A 16,847-nucleotide genomic window follows, 5' to 3' on the forward strand; every position below is an offset into this window, starting at 1 on the left:
TAAAACATCACAGCACATAGCCTGTGACTGACTTTGAAGTAATTACTGAGTGCTACATCGCAGCACTTTGGAAGGTACCATAAAACAAGTAAGGAGAGAGAAAGACGCCTGATTTGTCATGGAAGAGGCTACCTGAGCAGAAGCCAAATGCTGGAGGTGCCAAAGCAGAGTCTCAGGAGGCTCTGGAAGCAGCAGAGAAATAAACGTTCAGGAAAGGTACAGCAGGGATCCTCTTTAGACAGGCTCCTCCCCTGCCACCAGCAAGAAATGGCTTCCCATGGGATATAAGGCCTCAACCCAAAGCAGACTTACAGAAAAAGGTATGAGGAAACCATCCAGTGTGAATAATCTAGCTCCAGATCATCCAGAGCAGCCAATATATGAAAAGAGCTCTTGTGAGGCTATTAAGTCTGAGAAATTTTACACTAGCTCTTTGCAAACAAAAACAAGATACCAAAACACTTCCCTCTCCATGCCCAGAGCTCCTGCCACTCCTCTCTCTTCCTGTTCATATTCTTTAAAAAAAAGAACAGCTGCACTGTCTTTACCTCCTCAACTCCCTTTCACCCACTTGGATCTAAGTTCTTCCTCCACTACTTAACCTTGTCTTCTCATCTTCCCTGAACTCTCTGAGCACTTTCCCCTTCTCTCTGCCTGGGAACCCTATCTGTATTAAGACCAGTCCATTGTCACCTCCTCCGTGAAGCATTCGCAAGTCAGATTGCTCCTTGCCACCATCTTTGTACTTCTGCGGGGTTTTGCCTATGCCTTACCACAGCATTCACTGGATCCTATCATCACTGCTTACTTCAGTGCCCCAATAGCCTGTGAGCTCCTAAAGGCAGTAATTGGTTTTTATTCATTTTTCTATTGCTACTCTTGAATCCAGGGTCCCAAAAACGGACACACAAAGGTACCATGAATAAACGATAACAGGCTAAGTTTATCTTCAAAACTGCTAGAATCTACTCAAGTAACTTCACTGACATTGCTCTAAGAATTTACCTGCACACACATACACTGAGAAGTACCTAAATTATGAATAATAGTTTTATTGGCTAACAATTCTATCTTCTGATTGTTAAGCAAACAGCGTGCATGCCGTTAAAAGAGGTCTTTAGAGTACCTCAACTATGTTTTTAAAATTCTGGCTGTGTAGAAAGTTCACTTGTGCTCTTTTCTTCCTGGGCCTAGTGGGGGAAGACATCACAGGGAAGACATCACACCTTCTTTATACCAGTACTTAGAACGATGACTGCTCAATTATCTCCAAAAATAAATAACTTTTTTCCATTTAGTTTCACTTTCTATATGACAGAAACACCCATGGTAAGGTTTAGATGAACATTATTTCCTGTGGCCAGTAAAAATGTCATGAGAGCCCTTCAACTTCAATAAAGACATATAAAAGCCTTCATTTGAGGATTATGGGATTAAATTTGAACATAAAGTCCCAATTTATATTTCTGTTCTAGAAAAATAAAAATTAGGATAACTTCTGAATTCTTGTATGTTTACTGCAGCAATACTGAAAACTTTAAGTAGTAAAGTATTAATGGGGCGAGAGCCATTTCTGTGCATAAAACGAAAACTGATTGTACAGATTTAAAAAATAGAAAGGTCACACTCAAAATTCCCTGCCTGGAAAATCTTGAAGATGTAAGAAAAGTTAGCCCTGGGCACTTAATTTTTCAGCTACTACACTGCTTCAATATGTGCCCTTGGGAATGTCATGTAATTTCTCTCATTTCTAGTTCTGTAAAATGGGAATGTCATCTGTTTTCCTAGTAGGGACAATAAGATAGTTGGAGAAAAGAATCAATACGTATTTTTTTTTTAAGGAAACTTGTCTAATTAGTATGCTTAAATCACCACTTGTACAGTACATTCTTCCTCAGGAATCCAATTCCAAAAGAAATATTTAAGCAGACATAGAAGACAGATTTCCTTAGGGGAATGATTTGATAAATATGGAAAGTCTTGTAATTATAAATTTAAAAACTGATTACATAAAACTTGACAGCTCCTAGCTTTAAAGTACACTAATAAACATTCTGATAAATTAGGTTGAGACACAGTGTCCCAACCCTGAACAAGGAACCCAAACTGAGGCAACTGATAGTTGACAGAAATTTGGTGAAAATTCAGCAGGACAGTCAACATTTGCAGTTCCATCAGTGGTAAACCACGCTTCCCCTTCAAAACTGATAAAATGTGAAACGCAATAAATCAGCTTTATCACCCATTCCTAAGACTTTGAGAATGCACTCAATTTTTAAAAACATAAAAAAGTTAACCTGACAGTTTGAAAGGTCCTCTATCCTCAGACCTCTGTAGATTTAAGAATCCTCCTGCCAAATTCTCCCAAACACTGAGATGGAACCAATCCTCCCAAGAAGCAGTGGATCATCCCCGATTCAAGCGTCAGGAAGAGCACAGCTCCAGGACCCCCCCGCCCCCCCAGGTTGAGACTGTCACTTTCCTAGATCCCGAGTCCAAGTTAACGACAGGCTTTTGCAAAATGGTTCAGAAAGCAATCAACAGGCGATGACTCTGTAAAAGAACGGAGGTTTCCTGACGTGCAGGGAAAAACAACAACAAAACGGCAGGTCTCCCCCGGGAACGGCAGCGCTCCTCCTTCCCAGCCCGGTGCCCTTTCTCTACAGACAAGAGCCCCATTCTATTGTAAGGCTGCGGCTTCCCCGAGAAAGCCTGGCTGCGGCCAGATCTCCAGGTTGCTCTGGAGAAGGAAACACATCCCGGCGCACACCCCACGAGGGCACCGGGCGCGGGGAGCCGCGGGGAGCCGCGGGGGGCCCGGCCGGGCGCGGGGCCCGCTCGGGGCGGGGCGGGGCGCGGGGCGCGGGGTGCGGGGCGCGGGCGCCTCCCGAGGTGCCGCAATCCGGCCGCGGCCGCAAGGGCAGGGCCTCCGGGAGCCCGCGGCCGCCGCAGTGCCAGTGCCAGTGCCAGTGCCAGTGCCGGCCCCGCGCCCCGCCGCCGCCCCGCCGCCAGGCCGCACGCCGCCGCCGCCCCAGCCCGCGTCCTCCGGGCCCAAGGCGCTGCGGCCGGCACGGGCAGCGGGGCGCGGGGCGCGGGGCGCGGGGAGCGCGGAGCGGCGAGCGCGCAACTTACTTTCCGCCCGCGGCGGGCGCCCGGGCCCGCACCCCCAGCCCGCAACGCCGCAGGCTACCCGGCGGCGGAGGCCGGCCCGCACCCGGCCCGCGGCCGCCGCGCCCCGCCGCGCCCCGCGCTCGCCCCTACCTCCGCCAGCAGGCGGGCGTCCGTCCGCAGCAGCCGCGGCGCCGACGACTCCCTCCCGGCCGCCGAACCCCCGCACCCAGCGCTAATCATAATACCGAACGGGCGGCCGGCCGCGGGCGGGGGGGGCGAGGTGCGCCTGCGCGGGGCTCGCGTCACTGTGACGCAGAGCGGGGCGGGCCCGCGGGGGGGGGCGGGGCCGGGAGCACCTGCGGGCGCGGGCGCGGGCGCGGGCGCGGGCGCGGGCGCGGGCGCGGGCGCGGGCGCGGGCGCGGGCGCGGGCGCGGGCGCGGGCGCGGGCGCGGGCGCGGGCGCGGGCGCGGGCGCGGGCGCGGGCGCGGGCTGCGGAGGGCGTCGTGGCGGCGTCGGGGCAGGCGGGCTCCGCGGCGGTGGGCTGGCGGCGGGAAGCGGCCGAGGCGCCCGAGGAGAGGGCCCGCGGAAGGAGGAAGCGCAAGGGACACGGGGCAGTGGCCGGGAAGAGTGGCGCGAGCTACCGGGTAACCGGAGAGCTGGGACGGCCTGCACCTGACCTGCCTGCGTCCTGGGGGCTGGCGGGGAGGGCAGCTCGCGCTTTGCCCTTCCGGGGGTGCCCGCGTCTCCCGCCGAGTTTAAGCAAGGAGAGGGAAAAGAGTGAATATACGTTCATGTATACACATACATATATAAATATATGCATATGCTCTTTTTCTCTACAGTTTTATTTCTTGGGAACCCAATTTGAAGGAATTTCATTGATTTTGTTGCTATTTAAACAAAAGGAGAAAAGCCCACCATCTGAATGCGGCGCTGGCCTTAAAGGTCACCGGGAGACACTAGCCCGGCCCCATCAGTTAGCGGCCTCTCCTGGAAACCACCTGGAAAGGCAAAAGGTCATGGAAAGTGTTAAAACAGACCAAGTCCAGGATTCAAACAGCAGACGTTAATCGTGGTTTAGCTAGAGAGTTCAGCGGCATGGTCACCAGGCCAAGTGGCTCAGGAAGGGAGCTTAGCCAAGGCCAGAAGAGGGGTGCTGGGCTCCTGACTCCCACCCTCGAAAGCTTGTCTTTCAGTAGGTGGAAGATGGGCTCTCTGAGGCTTCCTGAAAGGGAGAGCCAACAAGCCAGATGCCAGGTTTCTCCGACCTGCTTTTCCCTTTCTGTTTCTCCTTTCTTTCCACCCTTCAAATAAAAAATGCCTAGTGAAGAAGGACACAAGAAAAAAAATAAATATACAAATAAAAGCTGCTCAGATGCTCCAAATTTGATTAAGTTGACTTGGTGCAGAAGAGAAATCTAGATGGCTTTAGCAAGTGTGTCTTTGCTGACCTGCAAATGTCAGGGGTTTTGTTTTGTTTTGTTTTGTTTTCAGACCATCTCCACAGCATCAATTTTGCATGTCTGAAGATGATTGAAAAGTAAGTGGATTGTGGGGAGATGCAAGCCCTTAGGGTGAGAACAAGGTTTTCTATTAAAGGGGGACTCCCAGTCAGCCTAATGCTCTAGGATGGGGTGATGGATCATTGGCCAGGAAAACCCTGGGACTCTAGGCCTCAGGCTAGGCCTCTGTCCCTTAAGGATGAGTCAAAGCCCCAACTCTGGGATCACTCTGATTGAGAAAGACCATAAAGGAAAAATCTCACTTTGACACTGACATTCTAACTCTAGGCGTATGTTACGCAGTAGCTCCTTTGTGGAATTCAGTCAGTCCTTCACTACTGGAAAGTTGGAAGACCATGCACTTTTCCCCTCAGGGAGATATCACTATTTAGGGAACCCTGTAAAAGAAAAACAAACAAACAAAAAAAGACCCACTCTAATGGTCTCCCAAGGGAATCCAGTGGTTGACGACCTCTGCCACCAGACCTGTAGCCCTGAGAGTAACAGTAACCACAAAGCAATGGCCATAATAAATAAGCCCTTGGAAAACAGTATTTATATTGTTGCTGTGTGTGACTCAGGTTTCAACTAAAATCTATAAGGTAACAAGGACATAAGAATAGCAAAACAATAAATGAAAAGGAACAGAATAATAGATTGATTCAAATAAAGTCAGGGATACAGCCGGATAGTAAATCATTCATTCATCCCCAGTGTTTCTTGGGAAGCTATAGTGCTGCTGGCAAGAACATGACCCATTTTCAGTTCCACACCATAGATGTAGTAACATGATCTTATTATGCTTAGGCAATATTTAAGAATATTCAAGTGCAAATTAATATATTATTACTTAACTTTGAATATAAGCAAATATGTTTATTGTTAATGAAGAACCCTCCTCCAATCTGCCTGGAGGCTTTCTCCAACACAGACTGCTTTTTTTAATGTTAGGTCTTTTTATGGACCTGTAAGAAGCTTTAATTAGATATACAGCACTCTACAAAACGACAAGATGGAGCATGCAGGTTTGTATTACAGTTTCTGTGATTCAAATCTCAAATATAACATAATGCCACCAATTTAAGGAAGAAGTTGTTTATCAGAAGGCAACCAGGGCAATGCTACAAATTAGATCAAGATGTGAAAAGCAAGCAGATTCTTGAAAGAATTGCAATTTTCATCTTGGGACCCCCCATCACCACACACACACACACACATACACACAAGCATCATATTATCTTCTCTAGATATTGTTCATTTTCATAATTTGAAAAAATTAAACTATATTTAAAACAATAGGTATTGAGTAACCATGTACAGTTCAATTTTGAGTTATAACATGTATTTAAGTAAGATTTTGCTTTACATATTTAATTAGTCATTTTGTACATTGATAGTTGTGCATTTCTAAATCCTGGCTTCATCCCAGTAGGACCAAAAAATAATGATACTTCATTGGAAAGGCCTACAGAGTTCCTCAAAGACTTTCTCATACTACCCCATTGGCATCAGTTAGCATGTTTCTCTTATCTCAGATATCAGTGAAGGCCACCGTATGTGTGTGTGTGTGTGTGTGTGTGTGTAATGTATTTTTGATAGTTGCAAACAAAGATTGAAAATGCCAGCCCTTGACTCTGTTCATTTGCAACATGTGAGCTAAGAGACATGACAGTCATTGCCTGGCATCAAATCCTGCCCCATCACTTAATTCTCTATGGCTTTGGGCAGGTTCCTTAACCTTCTGTTTGTTTTCTTCTCTGTAACATGAGGATGGTAGTGATAATGATATCTTTCTTATAAAGATGGTATAAAGAAATGGTTCTCAAAGTGTGCTCTCTTGACCAACAATATCAGCTTCTTCTGGGAACTGAATCAAAATTCAAATTCTCAGTCTCCATTCCAGATGTACTAAATTGAAAACTGTAGTTTCTGTTTCAAGAACACTTTTGGGTGATTCTGATGCAAGTTAGAGTTTGAGAACCACTGTTGATGGGATTAAATGAGTTTATTTTAAGTATTAAAACAGTGCCTGGTACACAGTAAGTGGTATATTAATGGATATGTTTAAATGAATACAATATGATGTTGCCAAGATTTGCAAAGTTTAATTCAGGCCAAAAGAAGCATGTGCATGTTCTCCAACAAGTAAATCCCATCTTAATCCCATGTCCAAAACTTTAACATGGCCTGCCAAACCATTCCTGATATGGCCCCATCGCCCCTTCTTGCTCTTTCCATTCTCCGTGTGTGCCACATCTCCAACCTCCCCAGTTCTCAAAGGGAACTGCTTTTTCACACCTTTAAGACTTTGCCGATTCTATTCCCTCTGCCTGGAAATGTCTCCCACCCCTTTTCTCCACTTCCCACACTTGCAATCTCCTGAATTCCTGCTTGTGCTTCAAAACCTAACTGCAGTGTCCAACCTCGTCTGTGGTACCCCAACCCAAACCCAGTCAGAGTCAAGGATTCTCTGGACCCATACCTCTCTGCACATCCCACTTAGAGCATTTATCATTAGGTGTTATAATTGTTTACTTCCCATTCTCTGCCTTTGGATCTTTAACTCCTGGAAAACAAGGATTGTATTTCATTTAAAATTCTATTCATGCCACTGGGCTCTGACGTTTTAAGAGAGCAGCCCAAGGGTTTACACCACAGACTTGGGGTATTTTTCCCCCCACAAAGGTCTTTTAAGAATTTTAATTAGTTGTGAACATTTTAAAATTGGGAGATTTAATTTTTATGTTTAACCTTTTAATGAGGTCTAATATGTATATTGTAAGGTTCACCCAGAATACATGATAATTCAGTGATTTTTAGTAAGCTTATAAAGTCGTGCAATCATCCCCTTAATCCACTTTTAGAGTATTTCCATCTCTCCCTAAAAGTCTTCTCATGTGCATATACAATCACTCTCCAATTTCAAGTCCTCCATGACCAATAATTTGTTTTCCATCTCTGTAGGTTTGCCTTTCTAGAAATGTTATATAAATAGAATCATACAATATGTAGTCTTTGGTGTCTGGCTTCTTTCATTTAGCATAAGATTTATCCATGCTGTAGTTCATGTAGTTGTATCTGTTCATTCCTTTGTATTGCTGAATAGTATTCCATTATATACATAAACTACATTTTATTTATTTCCAGATGTTTGCTATTGTGGATAATGCTGCTATGAATAATTATATAAACTCTAAATGGCAATGTTTTCATTTTGGGGGGTATATTGCTGGGTAGAATTATTGGGTCATGTCATGACTCTTTAACATTTTAAGGAACTGAAAAATTACTTTCTAAAGCGACTTACTATTTTATATTCCCATCATCAATATATGAGGGCTCTAGTTTCACCATACCCTTAGCAACACTTGGCATTATTTGACTTTTAGGTTATCAATATTCTAATAAAAGTATAGAGGTATTTCACTGTGATTTTAATTTGCATTTCTCTGATCAACAGTGTTGATCATCTTTTCATGTGCTAAATTTTTAGTTTTCATATATCTTCTTTGGTGAAAGATCTATTCAAATCTTTTGCCCATTTTTAATTGGGTTATTTGTCTTAATGAGTTTTAAGACTTTTTTATATATTTCAGATACAAGTCCTTAATTAGATATATGACTTGCAAATATTTTCTCCCAGGCTGTGGTTTGTCTTCTCATATTTTTAATGATATCTTTAGATGTGCCAAAGTTTTAGATTTTGATGAATCCCAATTTATCAAATTTTTCTTTTATAAATCATATTTTGGATGTCATATCTAAGAAATTTTTGCCTAAGCCAAAGTCAAAAGATTTTTTTGAGTTTTTTTCAAGTTTATAGTTTTCAATTTAACATTTTAGTCTATAATACAATTTGAGTTAATTGTTATATGTGATATAAAGTGTCTACATGTTTTATCAATTAATTCATTTTTTGCATATGGATAGTCAATTACCCCTGAACCATTTGTCAAAGAGTATCATTTCCCAATTGAATTGCCTTGTCACCGTCACTGAAAATCTATTTACCATAAATGTAAGGGTTTTCTGGACTTCCTATTCATTTCTATTGATTCTACATATCTATCCTTAAACCACTGTGACATAATCTTGACTACTGTTGTTTTATAGTAAGTTTTGAAAATGGACAGAATAAGTCCTCCAACTATGTTGTTATTTTTCAAAATTGTTTTGCTATTCTAGGTATGTTGCAATGCCATGTAAACTCTAGGATCAGCTTGTCAATTTCTACCAAAACAGTGTTTTTGAAGAATGGTATTTTTTTTTTTTTTGGAGTTGCATGTATAGGCCAATTTGGGGAGAATTGCCACCTTAACAATAAAGAGTCTTCACAGTTCATGAACATGATATAGCTCCCCATTTAGATCTTTTAAAATCTTTTAAAATTTCTGTCAGCAATGTTTTGTAGTTTTTAGTTGTACACATCTTTTGTTACCCTTATTTCTAAGTACTTTTCTTTTTAGTGCTATTGTGAATTGCATTATTTTCTTTATTTCTAGGTTGTTCATTATCAGAATATAAAAATACTGATTTTTATATCCTTTGACATTCTCATTTTTTAGTTCTTCTTGGTGTTTTCAGATTAAATAGTATTTAATCATATTATCTGCAAAATCATATTTTCTGCAAATGAAGACATTTTGTTTCTTCTTTTTCCAGTCTGAATGCCTTTAATTTCTTTTTCTTGCCTTCTTGACAGCCTATAACTTATAGTATGATATAGAATAGAAGTGGTTAGTTCTTTGGGGTGTCTGCCTAGCTCCATCACTGGAGCATGCAACTTTGATCTCAGGTTTGTAAGTTTCAATCCCATATTGTATAGAAATTACATAAAAATATATTTTTTTAAAGTGGTAAGGATCCCTGGGTGGCTCAGCAGTTTAGCTCCTGCCTTTAGCCAGGGCATGAACCTGGAGTCCTGGGATTGAGTCCCACATCAGGCTCCCTGCATGGAGCCTTATTCTCCCTCTGCCTGTGTCTCTGCCTCTCTCTCTCTCTCTCTCTCTCTCTCTCCATCTCTCATGAATAAATAAAATCCAACACTCTTTAAAAAAATAAAAAAGTGGTAAAAGTAGATATTCTTCCTTTGTTCTCAAAAAACGCATTTAGTCTTCCACTATTAAGTAAGATATTTGCTATAGGTTTTTCTTAGGTGCTTTTTATATATTAGAATAAATTCCCTGTTATTCAGAGTTTGTTGAGAGTTTCATCATGAATGAGTGTTGGATTTTGTCAAATGCTTTTTCTGCATGTATTGACATGATCATGTAGGTTTTGTCTATTACATTAATATGACACATTGCATTAATTAATTCTCTTTTTTTTAAAGATTATTTATTTATTCATAGAGACACAGAGAGAATGAGAGGCAGAGACACAGGCAGAGGGAGAAGCAGGCTCCATGCAGAGAGCCCGACGCGGGACTTGATCCAGGGTTTCCAGGATCATGCCCTGAGCTGCAGGCGGTGCTAAACTGCTGTGCCACTGGGGCTGCCCGCATTAATTAATTTTCATATGCCAAATCAACCTTGCATCCCCAAAATAAATTCCACTTTGGTCATTGTAACATGCTGCTGGATTTGATTTCCTTATTTATATTCATGTGGCTCCAATAAAAAATTTAAAAAAATATTCATGTGGCATAGTATGAGGACTTTGGCCTCAATGAGCTTGGAAGTGGATTCTTTTCCAAAGCCTCTAGTTAAGAGCCTGGTCCAGCTAACACCTTCATTTGAGGTTTGTAAGACCCTGAGCAGAGGGTATGTTGCATCTGCCTGGACTTTGGATCTACAAGAACTGTGAGTTAGCAAACATATGTTGATTGAGCTGATAAGTTTGTGATAATTTGTTACAAAGCAATAGAAAACTAATATGCCAACTTTTTCCAGTTTTACTCTGCCATAGCTAGAAGTCCAGCCCCAAGCAGAGTTAATTTTGAAAAATAAAATCAAGATTTCTGGCCCCTCTTGAAAAATAGGAAGATCTTGCAACTTGGGGTTTGAATCCATCAAATGTCAAACCAGCTGCTACACCTGAGCAATGGCTCACCCCACCCTCTTTGTTAGCCAGGGCCTAGGTCTTCCTTCATCTGCTGTGGTCCTTCAGCCCTGGCCTACATCTCTAATTATAGGCCTGGCCCTGGGACATATGAACCTATAACACCTGATCAGCACATGCTCAACTTATTGAGCCCAAGTGCTCAATAAGTATTTGTCAAATAAGTGAACCAAGCAACAGAACCAGTGATACGAGGGAATATTACATAAGAGTGCACAAATGGACATTTGGGATGACCGAGGTTGATGGCAGTATACCTTTCAGTTCATTCCAGGAGGAGTTCTGACTGTGGCCCACAGAGCCTGTCTGCCTGAAAGATATTTCTTGGAAGTTCTATGGATTTTCATATGCATCTCAGTGGTCCTAAGTGTGTCATATGACCAGCCCTAGTTCCAAAGGAGGCTAGGAAATGTGGTTTTTAGCTCCTCACATACTACCCCCACCCCCACCCCCACAAGGAAATCAGGTTCTGACAGAAAAGAGAAAGGAGAGGATAGATATTGAGTTCGTGACCAGCAGTTTCAATACCTAGATCATGAAAAAGGAAAAAAATAAAACTACTATCGGAACAACTCAGGTTTTCTAATATGAGACTTATTAGCCTTGAGGAAATCAAAATTGTCAGTGATAGAATTATCTACTTCCATTCCTTGAATTAGTTATCATTTGCCCTTCAGCTATGGACAGTCCAGAAAAATGACCAGTAAGAATAGAAACAATGTGCTTTCTCATGGAGGATAGTATTTTTTTTTTTATTACCTCTGTGTACAGACACAGAATGGATGGCCCTAGTCCTGGTAGGTAGTAAGGCCTTAGGACCCCTACTAGACCAGGCCCTAACTTTCAATTGCTGGATGCTAAGGAGGTCATGGGCAGGTGGGGTGGGTCCTCAGAGAGGAGCCGAGATGGCCAAGGCAACAGAACTGTGAGGCTCCAGGCAGTGGCTGCCTATCAGTCAATTCAGAATAAGCTCAGTGTTTCAGTGTCTGGAGTGCTGGCTGTGTGTTAGTGCTTCTCTTTATCATAACCCTGTGAAGGTTGAGTGGTTTCTGTGAAACTGTAGCCACAAGGTATCCTGGCATCATATGGATCACTACAGCTTGAATGAGGTCTGTCTTGATGAAGGTGAGACTGCTTTGGCCCCATGCAGACAGGAGATGGGGCATTTGGCAGCATGGACACTTGGCAGCAGAGATCCTGCAGCTGGAGATGGCATCTGATAACTGAACGGAGCTGAGCCATCAGGGTATGGATGCCAAAACAGCTGATACTCATTTCCTTAGAGCAGCTATACTCATTTCCAATTCACAGTTCAACTATCCCACCCTGCTTCAGAATCAAGGAATAGTAGACATTATGTAAAAATTAAAAAGTAGGGGTGCCTGAGTGGCTCAATCAGTTAAGCATCTGACTCTTGATTTTGGCTTAGGTCATGATCTCATAGTTCATGAGATTGGGCCCCTGAGTTGGGTTCCACGCTCAGTGGGGAGTCCGCTTGAAGATCCTCTCTCTGTCCCCCACCCATGCATGTGTTCTCTCTCTCTCTCTCTCTCTCTCTCTCTCTCTCCCTCTCCCTCTCTCTCTCTCTCTCTCTCTCTCTCTCTCTCTCTCTCTCTCTCTCGAAATAAGTAAGTAGATCTTTAAAACAATAATAAAAATAAAAACACAAAAAATCAAGATAGAGAATATTGATTCAGGCCTCAAGACTACTCTCCCAGACCTAGTAACCCTATATTCACCCTCAGCCCCCACTCCTGCCTGCTTGAACTATGGAACCTAGCAAAACTAAGTGCTCACTTTCCTGGCCACCCTTGCAAGTAGGGATGTCCATCTAATTCAGTCTGGCCAATGAGATCTTTTAGAATTCAGCTGAGTGGGAGGAGGGTATGGTGGTTTGGGGAAAGCTTTTGCTTCTCTGATACAAAGGGACAGCTGCAGCTGGCTCTGGCCTTCCCCTTTCTTCCTGCCCCAGTTGGGCATGATGCCTGGAGTAGGAGCTGCCATTTTGCAACCAGGAAGGAGAGGCCAAGAGAATCACAGCAATGCTGGCTCTGGATCTCATGAGCTGCTGAACAAATGCTAACAGCTGCCTGCTCCAGACTTTGTGTTCTGTGAAAAAATTGAAAATGCTATTTGTTCATTATGCTTACTTAGAGCTGAAAGCCTTCCTGACTGATACAACTAGTATAAACCATTATTTGTCATAAGTGATAAAATGGTAGTGGAGATGAGGGTATAAAGATTTCCCCAAATCTAGTGAATTCATCAGAAAGAAGCTGTAGAGGGGCACCTGGGTGGTTCAGTCAGTTAGGCATCTGTCTTCAGCTCATGTCATGATCCCAGATCCTGGGATCAAGCCCCATGTCAGGCTCCCTGCTCAGCAGCTTTTCCCTCTCCCTTTGGCCTTCCCCCAACTCACACATACACTCTCTCTGTGTTTCTCTTACTCTCAAATGAATAAATAAAATCTAAAAAATAAATAAAGAAAAGAAAAAAGAAAAGCAAGGAAGGTATCCAGTCCTGCTAGGGTCAGGTCATGACAACACAGAAGTTGACTTGAGGTGATTTCACTGGCCAAGGAGGAGACAATTTGAGCATTGGAAAACAATGTCTACAATGGACTAAATTAAATTAAGAGTGCATAATGGGAGATAAAGAAGTATTTCTTCTGCCTTTCTGGTATGAACTGTGTTTCAGAGCAACCAAAGAGATAATAAGGAGTTTTTTATAGAAGAATTCTAGCTAATAAAGACAGAAGGAATGATAGAAAACCACGACTCTGGAACACCTAATAAAATGAAGAATCCAGAAAACTACCATCAATGACTATTAGGCGAAAGGTTGACAGGGAACCTTTGGGTGGACCATGCTGATAACATCTGAACCCACTGATTAATTTTTACGTTTCTGAAAGTGGGACTTTCAGACACTTTTCAGACACTGTGCACCTCATGATGTAATACATTAGAAAACACAGCATCTGCAAAGTTTTCTAGCCAAAAAAACATTTTAACAAGAATCTAATCCAGCTTGTAAATACAAGAAGAAGTTGAATAACACTATGGGGAAACAATCAGCCAAATCCAGAATGTAGGATATTATACAGGACAATGACTCATATCTCTCCTTCCTCAAGTAAATGGCATAAAAACCAAGAAGAGAGAAGAATTTACAGAGTAAAAGAGACCTAAGAGTTCTTTCAATTAAATATGATGTATTGATCTTATTTGGATCCTGATTTGAATGAAACAACTATAAAAATATTACTGGAGCTAGTTAGGAAAATTTGGTATGTTTTGGGTATTGCATCACATAAAAATGGCATTGTGGTTATGTTTTTTAAAAAGTTATTCTTCAATAGAGATACCTACTATAATATTTAGGAATGAAATTAAATGATGCCTAGAATTTGCTTTAAACTATTTGTGCAAAGCCAAACCAAGATTGTGTTGTGTGTGGTGGGAGAGGTTATAGAGGAGAAAGATCAGGTGGCCTATAAAGGGGTTCATTGTAATTTGTTCTCCATGTTTCTATATGATTGAACCTTTTGTATACATTTTTAGTATTACTATTTTAATTAGGTTTTCCTGCATTCTAGATGCTAATCATAACAAAAATGAGAAAGCAATATAAAAAAAAAAGAGCAATCCTGTCAAAGTCCCTAAATTCTGTTTTCTTCCTTCATGGTGTTATTTTCATAAAAGCTAAATATATGCTACAATTAAAAAGCTAGGATAAAACAGTGTCATGTGACTGTACTTGAAAGCATGAGGCACGTTAGAGACCCTAATCCTGCTTAGGACACTTTCTATGCTCTTGTCCACATGTGGGACACCCAGGTTGGTTCTCCACTCTGTTCCTGCATGTTGCCAAGAGCACCTCGCTCTTTCCATTGACTTGTAATGACTTGTCCATCCTCTTCCACCAGACTGTGAGCCATCCCCTACCTAACTCTCATTTGAGGACCAAAAAATCAGTGCCAAATATGCCATTTCCAATGCTCTCTCAACCCCCAACCCCTCACAACAAATTCATAGCATCTCTGCCATGACACTCTTATATTTTCCAAGAAGACATAACTTGGATTTGTTTTAGGCAGGGGAGACTGTAAGTAATTATATGACATAGACAACATGGTGCTGTTTTTAAAGCTAGTAACAACAATACATGAGATCCTTAGCACTTGTACCTGTAGTTACTTAGAGCTAGTAACTCTTCCTTTATTTCTCCTCTAGCCTCCAATTTGCTGAGTCAAGGAAAAGAAACCTGGAGATACCCTCAATGTCTCTTGAATTTTGGTCCCAAAGTCATGGACACCATGGTATACATGGCAATTCACTCCTAACTTAAAATAACCTCGTTTTCCCTGAGCTTTGATGAGCACTCTGAGCCAACCTTTAGACAGCGGTAGGTCATACTGAGGTAGTACATTCAGGTGACCTTCAAGAAAGATCTATCTTTATCCTTTACCCCCAAAGTCACAAATGACAATGATGGAAAGGCAAACTGGATAATCTGTCTCCTATCTTCATTGTTGACTTCTATGTCTCTTAGGTCTTAGCCTCCAACCACCATAGCTTCCAACCTACCTCGTCCCCAGTCTGCACTGGGCAGCCTCTTTGTGTTCCCATAACACGTCATGGACCATGTGGCATGGCTCTTCCAATACACGATTACAATCTCTCTGACTTTCACTCTATATTACAAGTTACTCTGAGATGAAGACTGAACGTGTTCACCATTATATTCCCCGTGCTTGGCATATGGTAGCTACCCAATGAGCACTTGCTTAGTAAACATACAAGCAATCAAATGAGTGGCTTACAAGATTCAAAATTTCAGAATTGAGACTAAATTTAGGCCATCCTACTTCTTAAAGTGTTAAATACCTTTTGTCCTCAAAGTTTAATTTAAAAGAATAATGTTGAAAGGGGAAGAACCACCTAGTCCTCAGAAAACAATTGAAAGGTTGGGTAGGAGAAGAGGTATGGGTCATGCAGATGCTCACCATCCCACCACCCCATCCTCTCTTTCTCTTCTCTCTCTCTAGCCACTCCTGGAATGGCCAGCATGAGGGTTTGCTGATCTGTATCCAGTCCTCTGTCTGCTCCTTGGAGTGGAGGAGAGTTGGGAGTATGGGTAATGGTGAAAGGAACAAAGACTGCCGGCAAGAGCTGAGCCCTCTTTTAATGACACTTAACACACTACCTTATAGCACATGGGGGCCTGACTCACAGGAGATGACTGGACTCTGGTTCCCAGTCAGCACTCAGGCCCTCCCAACAAGGCGCCCTTTGCCTGGACCTGATGCTAGTTAGTAGATCTCAATCTGCATTGTGGATGGCTGTGGCTTATTCATGATAATCCCCATACTTCCTAATAATAAATTTGCAGTTAGTCAAGGTAATGGAGCATACATGTGAGCTCAGAGCCAAGGGAAGGGCCAGAAACTGAGAACTCAGGATGGTTTCTTTCATAATCAGTGAACTAAATCTAACTCTGCACCAAATGAAATCAACCAAAATGGCCTAATTCAGATTTCAGGGGCTAATCGTGGGGGGGGGGGGGAATCACTAGTCTAAACAAATTGAAGTTGATTAATGAACATGAACATGAAATGCAGTGTCCCTGAATATCTACAAACTCAGGACTAAATTGTTCAAATCATTAATATTCACAAAGGTATCTTGGCACAGCTTTACCCATCATTAATTCTAGTAGGAAAATACCAGTTTTATTATCATTGTGATCATATATTCAACATCTACAGTGGCCTGCCCCAGATAAAAGGCCATTTAGGAAAGGAAAAAGGCTAGCGACTCTTGGCCTTGAGGCCATGTTCAGGGCTCAGAGCCAGCTACCCCATCATCCTGAGCACTGGGAATATGAAAACTCTAAGCCATGCATTTGTCCTTGACGAGACTACAGTTCGTTGTTGTTAAGGTGTCATCGAGTAAATGCCAGTAAGCAGTATAGACAGGTGAGAACATTGGTTTTAGAAATAGAGGGGGCAAGGATGTTTTCATAAGCCAATATATATATATATATATATATATATATATATATATATATATATTACTTCTGACTGATACAGAGGGGTTTTTTTGTCCCTGCAAGGCTTTAATATCCACTGATAACTAAATTTCATGAAGGCAGAGACCTTAAGTATTTTGT

General features: G+C 42.4%; 1 protein-coding gene and 1 long non-coding RNA gene across 6 annotated transcripts in view; one reads left to right on the forward strand and one right to left on the reverse strand.

The window, feature by feature from the left end:
- SNRK (SNF related kinase) overlaps positions 1-3,404 on the reverse strand; it is a 58,185-nt gene extending 54,781 nt beyond the window's left edge. For 2 of the 5 annotated variants that reach the window (XM_025461457.3, XM_025461459.3), the window contains exon 1: positions 3,262-3,397. The gene's annotated coding sequence lies outside the window, so the exon portion shown is untranslated. Of the gene's footprint in view, positions 1-2,297; positions 2,554-3,261 lie in introns of all 5 variants that reach the window. The other 3 variants (XM_049099762.1, XM_025461456.3, XM_025461458.3) reach the window with 3 other exon arrangements.
- Positions 3,405-3,614: 210 nt separating this feature from the next.
- LOC118352069 (uncharacterized) lies at positions 3,615-5,922 on the forward strand. The gene is made up of 3 exons (XR_004808554.2): positions 3,615-3,755; positions 4,606-4,651; positions 5,565-5,922. It is a non-coding gene; the product is annotated as an uncharacterized LOC118352069 (long non-coding RNA).
- Positions 5,923-16,847: the final 10,925 nt, after the last annotated feature.

Source organism: Canis lupus, chromosome 23 (genome assembly GCF_003254725.2).
Source record: "Canis lupus dingo isolate Sandy chromosome 23, ASM325472v2, whole genome shotgun sequence".
Taxonomy (NCBI): domain Eukaryota; kingdom Metazoa; phylum Chordata; class Mammalia; order Carnivora; family Canidae; genus Canis; species Canis lupus.